At 38.0% G+C, this 12,302-nt stretch overlaps 1 long non-coding RNA gene across 1 annotated transcript; it reads right to left on the bottom strand.

Moving 5' to 3' along the window:
• Nucleotides 1-8,544: 8,544 nt before the first annotated feature.
• On the bottom strand, nucleotides 8,545-11,703 carry LOC133266408 (uncharacterized). The gene is made up of 4 exons (XR_009742381.1): nucleotides 11,575-11,703; nucleotides 9,426-9,498; nucleotides 9,124-9,190; nucleotides 8,545-8,707 (listed from the first exon to the last, which is right to left on the bottom strand). It is a non-coding gene; the product is annotated as an uncharacterized LOC133266408 (long non-coding RNA).
• Nucleotides 11,704-12,302: the final 599 nt, after the last annotated feature.

Genomic DNA, 12,302 nt, shown 5'->3' with positions numbered 1-12,302 from the left:
GGCAGAGCAGCAAAGGGAATTCTGTTTGAAGGACCACTACTCAACAGCCAGTCTCACAGAAGAAACAAGTGCCTCTTTCAGAGACAGGCATCCTACTGCACCAAAACTGGGGCTGCCAGAAGCACCAGAAGGTTATTTAGAGCTGGGGGGGGGGGGGGGGGGGGGGAAATGGAGAAGTGTAACAGCAATAGGTGAAATTTTGCAAAACAAGGAAGCTGGTTTGCCTGTATGATTTTGATTTTGAACCCTCTTTCTGAAAAGAAACAATGAAAAACTCTGCTGTTTTTTTTAGAGTCTTGTGGTGACACTGTGTGCTAGAATAACAGCACTTTAAGATGATGTCTTGGATTGTGCTAAACCACTAGAAGTAATACTAGTACTATTTTCAAATGAAATCTAGTATTATGAACTCCCTTCTGTTTTTAATAGGATTCATTGGCAGGTAAAAGTTTCTGAATCTGGAACACAGCCTATATCCTTCTGAGGAGCTCAGCAGCTGGTTGGGACGGTGTCATTTTCCATTTTCTTTGGTTTCTCCTCAAACCAAATTATGTCCTTGAAAAGAACTGCACAGCAAGGCTTTTTTTATCCTAGGTTCTCTCTCAAAAGCAGCAGAAATAAAAAGTCTTAACAGAACTACAAGAAGCTAGATGGGTTCCAGGGAAATTAAAGCAAAGATAGAGATATTCCAAAAAAAAAAGGAACCCACAAACCTCATCTAAGAAGGGATCTCTTATGTACTAATTAAGCTTTCCTAGAGAATAACTTCCAGTCTCTCAGATTTGCCACAGCATTTGGAAATCTACAAGGCTGTCAAAGGTCTTGTCCTCCCCGTGTTCATAAATATATGCAGTAGAAAATTATCACAAACGATTGCTGGAAACAGCTAAACTGTTTAATTATCTACTACCAACCTCTTTGTGGTTTACAATTGGGTTTGGCTCATTATTGTTTTTTCAATGCTTTTGCCACAGATGATCTCCTAGGAACCCCTAAAGCTCCCACTCTACCTTACCAAAAAGTTACTTACACTCCAGAATTACCTGAATATTTCACAGCCCCATTATATGCTCAATACAAGAGCTCCAAGTCTCAAATAACTTACCATTCAAAGTTCAATAATCAAGAAAAACTAAACATTAAGTTGGCAAAGACTTAATATAAACATCAAGATGGGAAAGAAAGCTCCTGGAAGACTGAAATGAATTTAATAGAAATTTTTGCATTTATATATGTAACACATGTAGAAAAGTTTTTGCCTCAAAATTTGAAGAAAGAAAACCATGGGCAGCTTAATGATGATAGATAGTGATGAAGTTCAGGAGAGTAAAAGGTGATTAACTAGTTGTTGAAAAGCAGAGGACTATTTCAGTAATTTCTGAGTAACAACCATTTTTCTCTTTGAGATGTGCTATTTATACAACTTCAGAATTAAATATTCAAATATTAAACCATTAAGTATTAAATTGTGAGCACTTTATGTATGCATAATGTGTTGTAAATATCAATAATAATCACACTAATTCAAATGTAATAAAAAAAAATTAGTCTGCCTCTTTCACATGCTCCTGTCTTCCTACATTCCATAAAAGTAGTAATAGAAACCTGTAGCCATTTTTGTTAAAACTATATTAGTTTCACTAAACTTAACTAAAGATTTAAGCCTTCTTTATAGGCCTGTTCATTTTTTTTTCTTATTTTAAGATTCGAAAGGTTCCTTCACCCCCACTCCCCAGGGCAAAAAGAAAATTAATTAGCCTGAGAAATTGTTTAAGCCTTTAATTCAATTTTAAATCATGGGTTGATCTCAATATCAATTATAGCCAAAATAAAAAATAAAAAATAAACAAACAAACAAACAAACAAAAAAACACCAAAAAAAGAAGCAAATTCTGTTCCATAAAAAGTTACAAAAGAAAGGTCAGCTTTCATAGCCTGCTAATCTCTATTCCCTTTTCAGGACACAAGTATAACTACAATTACTTTCAGTTAGGTTAAGTTTGTCACTTATTAATAAATGATTATAGAACTAAGAATAAACACAATAAAATGAATTTTATCTGACTTGGACTCTGGGAAGTTTATCCATTTCTCACTGGCTTGGAATTGCATATGAGAGAGTTTTTGCATGTTTTCCACTAAACACCCCACTCATTTTTAGGATGAATGCTTTGAATGAAATACTACAGGTTTTGCATCAGTGTTTCTGGAACTGACTTGAATACACAGCACTTGCTTTCTGTGTTCATCCAGAAACATATACTAAGGAACAGTTCATCCCATTTTCTGGTAAAATCAATTAGCAGACGAGACTGTTAAAGGTCCAAATTACTGCAATTACTTAGTGTCAAAGTTTTGTGACATTTTATTTCATTAATAGCTGGATGCTTAACTGTAAAATCAACTTAGATTTCAGAGGAGGGTTTTGGTTGTATCCACCTTTTTTGGGTTCTTCCTAAGCTCTTTAAGTAATGGGTTCTTCATTACTCCAGATGAATTTGTGCCATGATTTAAAGCAACCCTAGGATAAATCTGATCAGCTTAGAAATTCTCTGAAGAAGCAGCATGCAGAAATAAGTCCTCAGTAAAATCATGAGGAGCTTTTTGAATTCATCAAAAGTTGAAACCATACAGAGCTAAAAGAATGTATGTTATATGGTGGTGCTTAAAGAGCAAACGAAGATACACATCTTCATTATGGACCAGTCAGTATCAGTGCGAGACAAACTTTTGCATGTCAGAAGAGAGCATCACTGCCAAAGCTACCTGGAGCCATATTCCCAAGCAAGCATCAGGGAACTACAGCCACTATGGATGAGATCTTTCATACTTTTCATCTCCCTCCAAGATTTTATCTGTCTTGTGGTGTATAACTAATTCGTCTTCCCAGTAAAAGCTGCCAAGTACCAAGGCCAAATAGGACCTAAAAAGTCTCCAGTTGGTGAAGGGTTTTCCCTACTCACAACTATCCATATGCATGAAAACACATCATTTATTTGTCTTTAGAAAGTGCATTGCTACATTCAGTGGAAAAGTCAAACCATTACAAGTGACATCCTTTCCAAAGGAAATTGAGCCTTAAGAAATTGGCCCCACCAGCATTCTTTTTTAAATTATTTTTGGAGAGCTGCTACTATACGTGTATGCTACATGTACATAGGTGTTACTTTATCTCCTGCGTAACACTTATTCTGCCTTTGAATTATTGAACACAGGGAAGTAAATGAATTTATGACATTCTGATGGGCAGAAATTGCAGAAACACCAAGGTAAGATATTCCCAAGGAAACATACACATAACAATATAACTTGTACAATAAACAAGAATGCTAAAATATTAATAAATTTGTGATAGCTGTACAGAAACTCATTTTAAACAGCATATTTTCACCTCGGTAAATTCATTTAGATGACAGGAATCACAAAACACTGCTTGCCAGGGAACTCTCAAGCTCCCAGCTGAAGGAGAGCCATAAGTAACACAGGTAGTCCTGCAAGGAACAGGGAGTTGGACTCAATCCTTATGAGTCTTTTCAACTTGAAATATTTTGTGATTCTATGTTAAGATCAGGTCAGCCATGGCTTTGTTGAGCTGAATCTTAAAAAATTGTTAAGATTAAAATTTCACATTTCTAGTTGCCTGTGCCATCTCTACATCACACATTTGCCTACTCTTAGACAGAACAAAAAGGTTCAGCCTCCCCATCCTTCAAAAAAACCTAACCAAACCAATTTAAAAAAAAAAAAGCCTCGAGAAAAAAAACATGCGTTTTCTTACCCTCTGACAATCTGTCCTGGGTTCAGCAGTAGCAGTCATTTTTCTCCTTAGTAGCTGGTGCAGTGCTGTGGTTTTGACTTTCAACCTGGGAACAACACTGGCAACACCGATGTTTTCAGCTGTTGCTAAGTAACGTTTACTCTGACCAAGGACTTTCTGAGTCACATGATCTGCCAGGGAGGAGGGACACAAGGAGCTGGGAGGAAGCAGAGGCAGGACACCTGACCAAACTAGCCAAAGGGGTATTCTATACCACAGCATGTCATGCCCTGGGATGACTGGGGGGACTCACACAGAAGGCCCAGATTGCTGCTCAGGTTGGGCTGGGTATCGGTCTGTGGGTGGTGTGCAGTTGTACTCTATAATGCTCACCTTATAAGTCTGACCAGCTTGTTGGCAAAGACGCTCTTGCCCCACTTGGTCAGCTGAATCCCATTGGCTCCCAACAGACCCATCTCAAAAGTAGATCCATGACCATAGAAGCCAAAATCTTGGATATATAAGCAACATCACTCCAAATAATATTACTTAAATATCTGAGCATATTGAGATGCTAAACAGATGGGAAAAACAGAGTTTTATTAAACTAGTAAGAAGTTCCATATCATTATTGGAAAGAAAAATTTCCTACTTATTAATTCAAAAATTAATAAAGTCATTCATCAGAAACTGTAGTCAAGTAAAAAAAAATTATTTCTAAACTGAAAACCGTTAAATTTTCCTGCTTTTTCTTCAACAAAAGCATCCTGCCTACTGCACATTGGTCTTTTTTTCTAAGAGATAAATTCCCTGTATATCACCCAATGTTTTCAGCTCTTTCATTTACCTTGCAAATAAGATGTTGGCAACAGGCTATTGCTGCTATCTCAGAAAAGAAACCCCCTTTCTGCAAGTAAATCACAGAAATGTTTCTGTTTAAAAAAAATCAGACTCTTGATACAACTAAAGGTGATTGCTATCCATTCTTGAAGAGATGTTTCAATCTTATGAAATAATGAAAAAATCATGCAGTAGATGCCATCCTACAACAGTCTTGGCTCAGACTTTATACACCTGAGCACACATATCTGATGCTAGGCTATTGCCAAATAGCATTTCTCAAATTACTAGTATACTTCCAAACCAGACAGAATATATTATTGCTCAATGAGCTGTATTTGAACAATGTTCAGCAAGTCCACTGATCTTGAATGGCTGTGGTTTAATTCACAGCTGCTGATGGCTCTGATATCTTTAATATGTTTCATTCACATCAACATCTCCTTCTAACTTACATCTCAGATAATCTTCTGAGGATGCTTTACATGATGTCACCAAAAATCTGGAATTACATTGAATTTCAAATTAATCTCAAATTGGAATAAGCTTTCTAAAATGCAGAGTTTTCTAGTGCAGCTACACAAAGGAAGCATTTCCTGTGACTTCATCTTTCATTAGTTATAAAAGGAACTAGGTTTTGTCCAAGTTTATCAGAGCTGGAAAAATACTGTGTTGTGACTAGTAAGGCACATGGCAGTTAAGTCTCATTCACACCCACATATTCTTTTTCCAATAAAAAATATATTTATCAGTTTTCCCCTCTTTTGTGTAATTATAGACTGAAAACAATTTAATATTTCTAGACTGATATGAGCAGAAATATGAACTACATTAATTAATTTTTAATATGGCATTTACAGACAGAATTTCATACAATGACTGAAGTAGAAACTCTATTTGGACCCTGTTTAGCACTGGTATCTATTATAGCTTGCATGAGACTAGTGGTGACCTGAATTCTATGTACTGGTTTTACTGTTTCTCTGCCAAAGTGAGACAAAGTAGAAGTGCGTACTGATGTCACTGAATTCTTTAGCAACCCTGGGGAGATGACAGAGGCTAACTTTCAAATTTAAGGGAACTAAGGTGATTGATAGAATTTCATTTGCAAGTTCTATTTCTAAGACCACCAGTGTTAGAAGTTGTAAGAAATACCAGACTACTATCCTGCAGAATTTTGATACATTTAAAATAAAAGATACAAGTGTCAGCAAACACATTAAACCAACAAAGATGGAACTCAAATCAATAACTTCTGATAATAAGTAGTCATCGCAATGTGTCTATTTCTGTTAACACCAGTAGCGTTACATCAGTTTTCATTGGCTGGCAGTATATTCTTGGCAATTTCACAGGGTGTTACTTACAAACTGACCTTCTTCACCAAGTCAAATGGAAATGAGTACACAATATGAAATATGAGAGATTCTGCAAAGGACTAATTTATTGCCCTACCATATAGTATTTTGTCAGCTACTACCAGATGATTTTCTTTTCATACCAACATAATTTTGTTTCTCTTTTGTGTGTATTCTTCTTCACTCTGAAATTTATGGCAACTGATCAGTTTTGATTTGACCTTAAATTAAAATCCAAGACCTAACTTAAGGTTCTAAAAATAAACAGATCATCATTTAATGATTGTACAAGACATACTTCAACCTCATGCATTATGTTGTGGGTATTTTTCCCTTCAGTTATGTACTCAAATGAGTCTATGTGAATACAAAAATTAATAGATTGGCAGTGCTGGGAGCTGCCAGCTAAATTTGCTAATTAGCAATAGTCATCAGAGGTTATTGTACCCATATCTACCAGGTCTCAAAAGACCAGGTTTCAGAAGACCACAAAACAATGCAACATCACCCTACTACATGGTGTGATTTCCTTTTCCCGAATCATGGCAATCTGGATGTTTGTGGTTTTAATGACTGTTTTAGGAAGTGATGATCGCCTTATAAAGACAAGTGACTGAGCAGCAATAAAGGAATCCAGTTACACCTATTTTTAAGAAAGAGATGACTGTGTCGTGGTTTAAACCCAGTCAGGCAACTTGTTCACTCACTCCCCCCCTTCTTTCCCTCCCCAGACTCCTGGAGGGACAGAGAGGAGAACCAAAAAGAATGCAACTCTCACTGGTTGAGATAAGAACAGTTTAGTAACTAAGGTATAACACAAATCACTACTGCTACCACCAATAATAATAATGATAAAGGAAACAACAAGGAAAGAGAACACAACACCTCATCACCAGCCTACCGATAACTCGCCCCCCCCCCAGCCCGACCAAGCACCAACCGATACCTCCTCCAACCCTCAGTCCTAGCCCTTCTGGGTAACTCTCAGTTACCTCCTGGGCATGACGTGCTGTGGTATGGAATACCTCTTTGGTCAGTTTGGGTCAGGTGTCCTGTCTCTGCTTCGTCCTGGCTTCCCCTCCTCCCTGGCAGAGCATGAGGCTCACAAAGTCCTTGGCCAAGCCAAGACATCATTGTTATCAGCTCTGTTCCCAGGCTGCAAGTCAAAACACTGCACTGCACCAGCTACCAAGAAGGAGAAAAATGACTGCTACTGATGAACCCAGGACAGACTGGAAGAACTGCAGCATCAGAGTTGGGAAGAGAGATGTGATTTTGTACTGTTTTGGATATTGTTTCCCCTTTTCCCACCTCCAAAGCCACAAATCTGCTTGTTTTTTCACCTATCAGTTTCACTGCTAGAGTAGTAAGAGACCAAAACCAAATGAACATCCAAATGCAATAGCTGCTGTACAAATGCACAGATGTCATCTTTCCTTAATCAAAATGTACCACTTCAAGAAACACCACAAACAAAAAAATAGAAGAAAAAGAATTATTATTTTACATTCCCACAATCAAACTTTTCAAACACCTAAGAAGAGTTTGACAGGCTTTCTGACATGTATGCATATGGAGCCAATATTATTTTGCTTGTACTCTAGATTATATGGACTTGTTAAAAAGAAAGAGTTCTCTTTTATAATGGATGTTATTCGAATTTCAGTGAAAGGCCTTTGAATCTAAACTGTCTCCTACCCAGCCAACATAAAGAACCAGCTGTGGTGTTCTCTCTTATCTGAGCCTGATTTCTTCAGTCCCAGTAAAAGTTAATGGTATTTTGTGTTTATTCAGCACTACTCAAATACCTACCGGACTCTTCCCCTTCCCAAGAAACTGCATTTTTTAAAACAATTCAAATATCAAAATATTTTCAATCAATGTTTAGTTTCATTGCTTAGATGTGCCCAAAGAAATGGAAGTGAAAATCTCAGTCGCTGAAATAACTTAGTCAGAAAAAAATGTGCTGAAAAGTATTTTCTGCAACAAGTATTTTGAGAGTTTGCCATAATAAGTCTGTGAGGAAAAAAAAAAAAATAAATTCCCTGTGGGAAATGATGACAAGGATTAAAGGGGTATTAATACAGCTTTGTTTTTCTAAACAGGCACCACCATTAATGCTAAGACTGCAGATAGTATTTGTCAGGAGCAAGTCAGTCACATGCAGACTTTTACTTTAGCACTGTGACTCTAGGGCTAGGCTTTCCCCGAACACTAACAATGAGAAATATAGATAGCCTTAAACTCACTAGACATCACAGGCCATAGGGATGGGTAGAAAGAGGAAAATGGATATACACATTGGGCTGAATACTGTGGGTATAAATCATTTCAACTGATAACAGACAGAAAGGCTTCAGAAGTGATATACTTCAGTGGCACTTAATCCACTTACACATGACACATTCTGGTGACAGCTGCTGCTTAGCAGCAACCTTGCTATCTCCCCTGCTTCCAAAAGAAGAGTAGAGGCATGATATGAATACAATTCAGAAAACAAGACTCCTTGTAGTCACAGCACAAGTATATTCTCAGCAGACCACACATGGTTTAATTTATTTGAGTTTCATTTTGAGTGAAAGAGAATGTATGCACGTGCTTTAATTCTCACACACAGACCTACCTTCTATGTAGGAAGGGTATCATCATTCGGGAAGTCATTTAGTCCTGCATCAGGTAATGTGTGAACTGAAAAGCATCCAGTGTAAAACTTTACTGTCTTGTCATTTTCTTGGCCTCCCTCTTTGCCTATCTTGAGAAGGATGTGATGTTTGCCTTTTTCCAGCTGTTACATTCCCTCATTACTGTAAATTTTTAAGCAACCTCACATCCACCTTGGTGAGCTCTGTCAGAGCCACATTTACTCCCATACATGTATGTTTTATTTGCTTAAGTATTCCACCTGCTCTGTGGGGTGTTTCATTCCCACAGCCTCTGTCACAAGGCTTGCTGACCCAGTAGCCTGAGAGTACACATTTCCCGCAAAAATGGAGGCAAAGAAATCAATCAGCATCTCATCCTTTTCCATTTCCATTGTCATTAGGTTCCTTGCCTCATGAGTAGAGGGTGCAGTTTTTTAGCTTCTTTTTTGTGAGCGCAGTGGGCAATAAAATAAGTACAGTACCTAAGTCTATCACTCTGGCTGTGAGGAATGTTATTAATCCTTACTGTGCTGTTAAGCATCAAATACTCCCATGCTGACTCATGGAATTTAGCAAAGTGTGATCTGGAACAACTAATGACAAAGACGGAGTTATGTTATTTTTATTGTTTACCCACCCATTCCAGGTCAGGAGAAGAAAACTGGACTTCTTGGTACGTAAAAGGAAAAAGTACTTGTAAGTTACACTCCAAGATTTCAGCTGCTTCTGCAAGAACCAGGAAAGGCATTCTTCACATCATCTACATTTAGAATAGTCATGTTGACTTCTTCAAATGGGTAGGAGTGCATCAGAGAAAGGAGTTCTCACCTTCTTCTGAAGCACCTGGTGGTTGGCACAGCTAGATGTAGGACCACCAAATGACATGCAAGTGCTCTGATGTCTGAAAAAAATCTGAGGCATAGGACTGCAGTCATATTTCTCACGCTTCCCTGACAAAGGAAAACCTGATCAGTAGCTTTGGGATCAGGTAAGAATTTTTCTCCAACTTATACCTAAATCAGCTTAAGCTGATTTTTTTCCCCTTTCACTGAAAGATCATGACCGACATGTCCAGTATTTTCATTTGAGTCTGTCTCATTTAACCTTTCTTACTCTTGCTGACATTGGGTATATCTCTCCTTCCTCTGCTCCATCCATGGTCAGAAACATTTAGGCTTCTGAAACTCTCCAAAACTACCTAATGTGGCTTCACCTGCTTGCTAGCATTGATTCAACAATTGTTGAAAAAAGTCAACAAAACACACCTCTAAAACTGTCAGGTACACTGTGTATTTTTGTCATCAGCAGAGGAACATATTCACAGCTGTTATGTACTGCTGAACTCTCCCTGGGAGTTTATTCCTCTTTCTGCAAAAGAGCAAATGAACTGAATAATGTGAAAAAGTAAATGGAAGACATGTATACTGAGCAAGTGGCAAATGTAAGATTCTAAGTTAGCTAGAAGGGTGGGTACATGTCAGTGAAAGCGCTATTTTGAAGTAGCAAAGAAACATGAAATTGGGCTCATGACTCAGACATGTGTAAAAAAAAATAACAGGAAGTTAATATTACTTTATTTTGCTGGCAGGAAAGCAAATTCTGGAATGTACTCAATTTCCTGTCAGAGCACAATTTGACACACAGTTCAATAAAAATGCTTCTTACTAAACAATGTCAAAATAATATAGCTCTTAAAGGAGTTCATCAGGCAAGAGACACTTTTTCAAGACTGTTAACTTCTGAGTGTTTTCCGAATCAAATCCCGGGACACCTCTTCAATCTGAGTAGAAAGCATCTATTCATACTCCACATTAGCCTGATGACTCTCACTCCTCTCTTAGTGCTCATACAGTGAGCGTTAGCTGAGAACTTCCCAGGGTGGGAAAGAAATACCTGTGCTGATGTAAATTCATATTGAGGTGTCTGTGGTATCTAATCAGCTAGCAAATGGAAATTAGTATAAATCCAAAAAGGAAATATTAGCTAATTTAAAATTGAGCTTGAAATGCAGCTAGAAATTGAATCCAAGATGCCTTAATTCAAATCCCAATATGTAAGAAAAAGTCCATTCCTTTTCCCATCTACTGAAATGTAGTAAAATGACAACATATACTAAGGAGTACATTATACACACGCCTTAAATAATATACCTTTTAATACCACAGTGTATATTTGCTGTGAAAGGTATCATAGCAAAGAAAAAAAATCAAAGTTTGGGTTATGAATTTGATATGATAGGGCAGAAATCCTATTTTGCTTATAACATCTTAAACACAGCACAGTCCAAATATTAGTATGGATGATTTTTTTCTAACACCTTTGTATGCTAAAATACTTAATCTTGAAGAACACTGAAATCCTATACCAATGTATACTCCTATTTATTGATGAAATAAGAGTTTGAAGGCTTCTTGTCTAGAGACACAACATAAATTATTAGTGTATTTAACATTACACTGTGAAGTACTACGGAGCAAGTCTCTCTGCCCACACAGGATCTGAAACAGAATCGTAAAATGGTTTATGTTGGAAGGGTCCTCTAAAGATTATAGAATCGTTTAGTTTAGAAACAACTCTCAAAATCACAATCCAACTGTTAAGCTAACACTGCCAAGTCCACCACCAAACTATGTCCCTAAGTGCCACATCTACACATCTTTCAAATACCTCAGGGATGGTGACTCCATCACTTTCCTGGGCAGCCTGTTCCAATGTTTGATCACACTTTTGGTGAAGTAATTTTTGCTAATATCAACAAACTCTCTTGTCACTACAACCTCCTTTCAGGTAGTTGTAAAGAGCTAAGGTCTCAGCCTTTTTTCTCCAGGCTATACAATCCCAGCTTCTCCTCAGAAGACTTGTTCTCTAAATACTTTACCAACTTCACTGCCTTTCTTTGGATGTGCTCCAGCACCTCAATGTCTTTCTTGTAGTGAAGGATCCAAAACTGAACACAGTGTTCAATGTGCAGCCTCACCAGCACCAAGTACAGGGGGATGATCACTGCCCTAGTCCTGCTGGCTACACTATTTCTGATACATGCCAGGATGTTGTTGTCCCTGGCTGCCTGGACACAAGATGACTCATGGTTAGCTGGCTGTTGGCCAACACCCCCAGGTCCTTTTCTGCTGAGTAGATTTCCAGTCACTCTTGGCCAAGCCTGTAGTGTTGCATGGGGTCATTGTGACCCAAGTGCAGGACCCACTACTTGGCCTTGTTGAATCTCATACAGTCAGCCTTGGCCTATTGATCCAGCCTGTCCAAATCCCTCTGCAGAGCCTTCCTACCACCAAACACATCAATATTCTTGCTTGGTGTCATGTGCAAATTTCCTGAGGGTGCACTCGATCCCCTCATTCAGATATAGATATTAAATAGATATCAGATGCTGTAAAGATATTAAACAGAACTGGCCCCAATACTGAGCCCTGGGGAACACCACTTGTAACCAGCCACCGAGTGGATTTAAATCCATTTACTACCATTCTTTGGGCTTGGCCATCCAGACATTTTTTTGGCAGTAAAAAGTACACCCATCCAAGTCAAAAGCAGCTAGTTTCTCTAGGACAGTGCTGTGGGAAACGATGTCAAAGGCTTTACTGAAGTCTAGGTAGTCAACATTCTAAGCCTTTCCCTTATGCACTACATGGATCACTTTGTCATAGAAGGAGATCAGGTTAGTCAAGCATGACCTGCTTTTCATAA

This window comes from Pezoporus flaviventris, unplaced genomic scaffold (assembly GCF_033815535.1).
Source record: "Pezoporus flaviventris isolate CSIRO_AGI_PZ_B2104156 unplaced genomic scaffold, CSIRO_AGI_Pfla_v1 ptg000007l, whole genome shotgun sequence".
NCBI lineage: Eukaryota > Metazoa > Chordata > Aves > Psittaciformes > Psittacidae > Pezoporus > Pezoporus flaviventris.
This window is presented reverse-complemented; position numbering and strand designations above follow the sequence as displayed.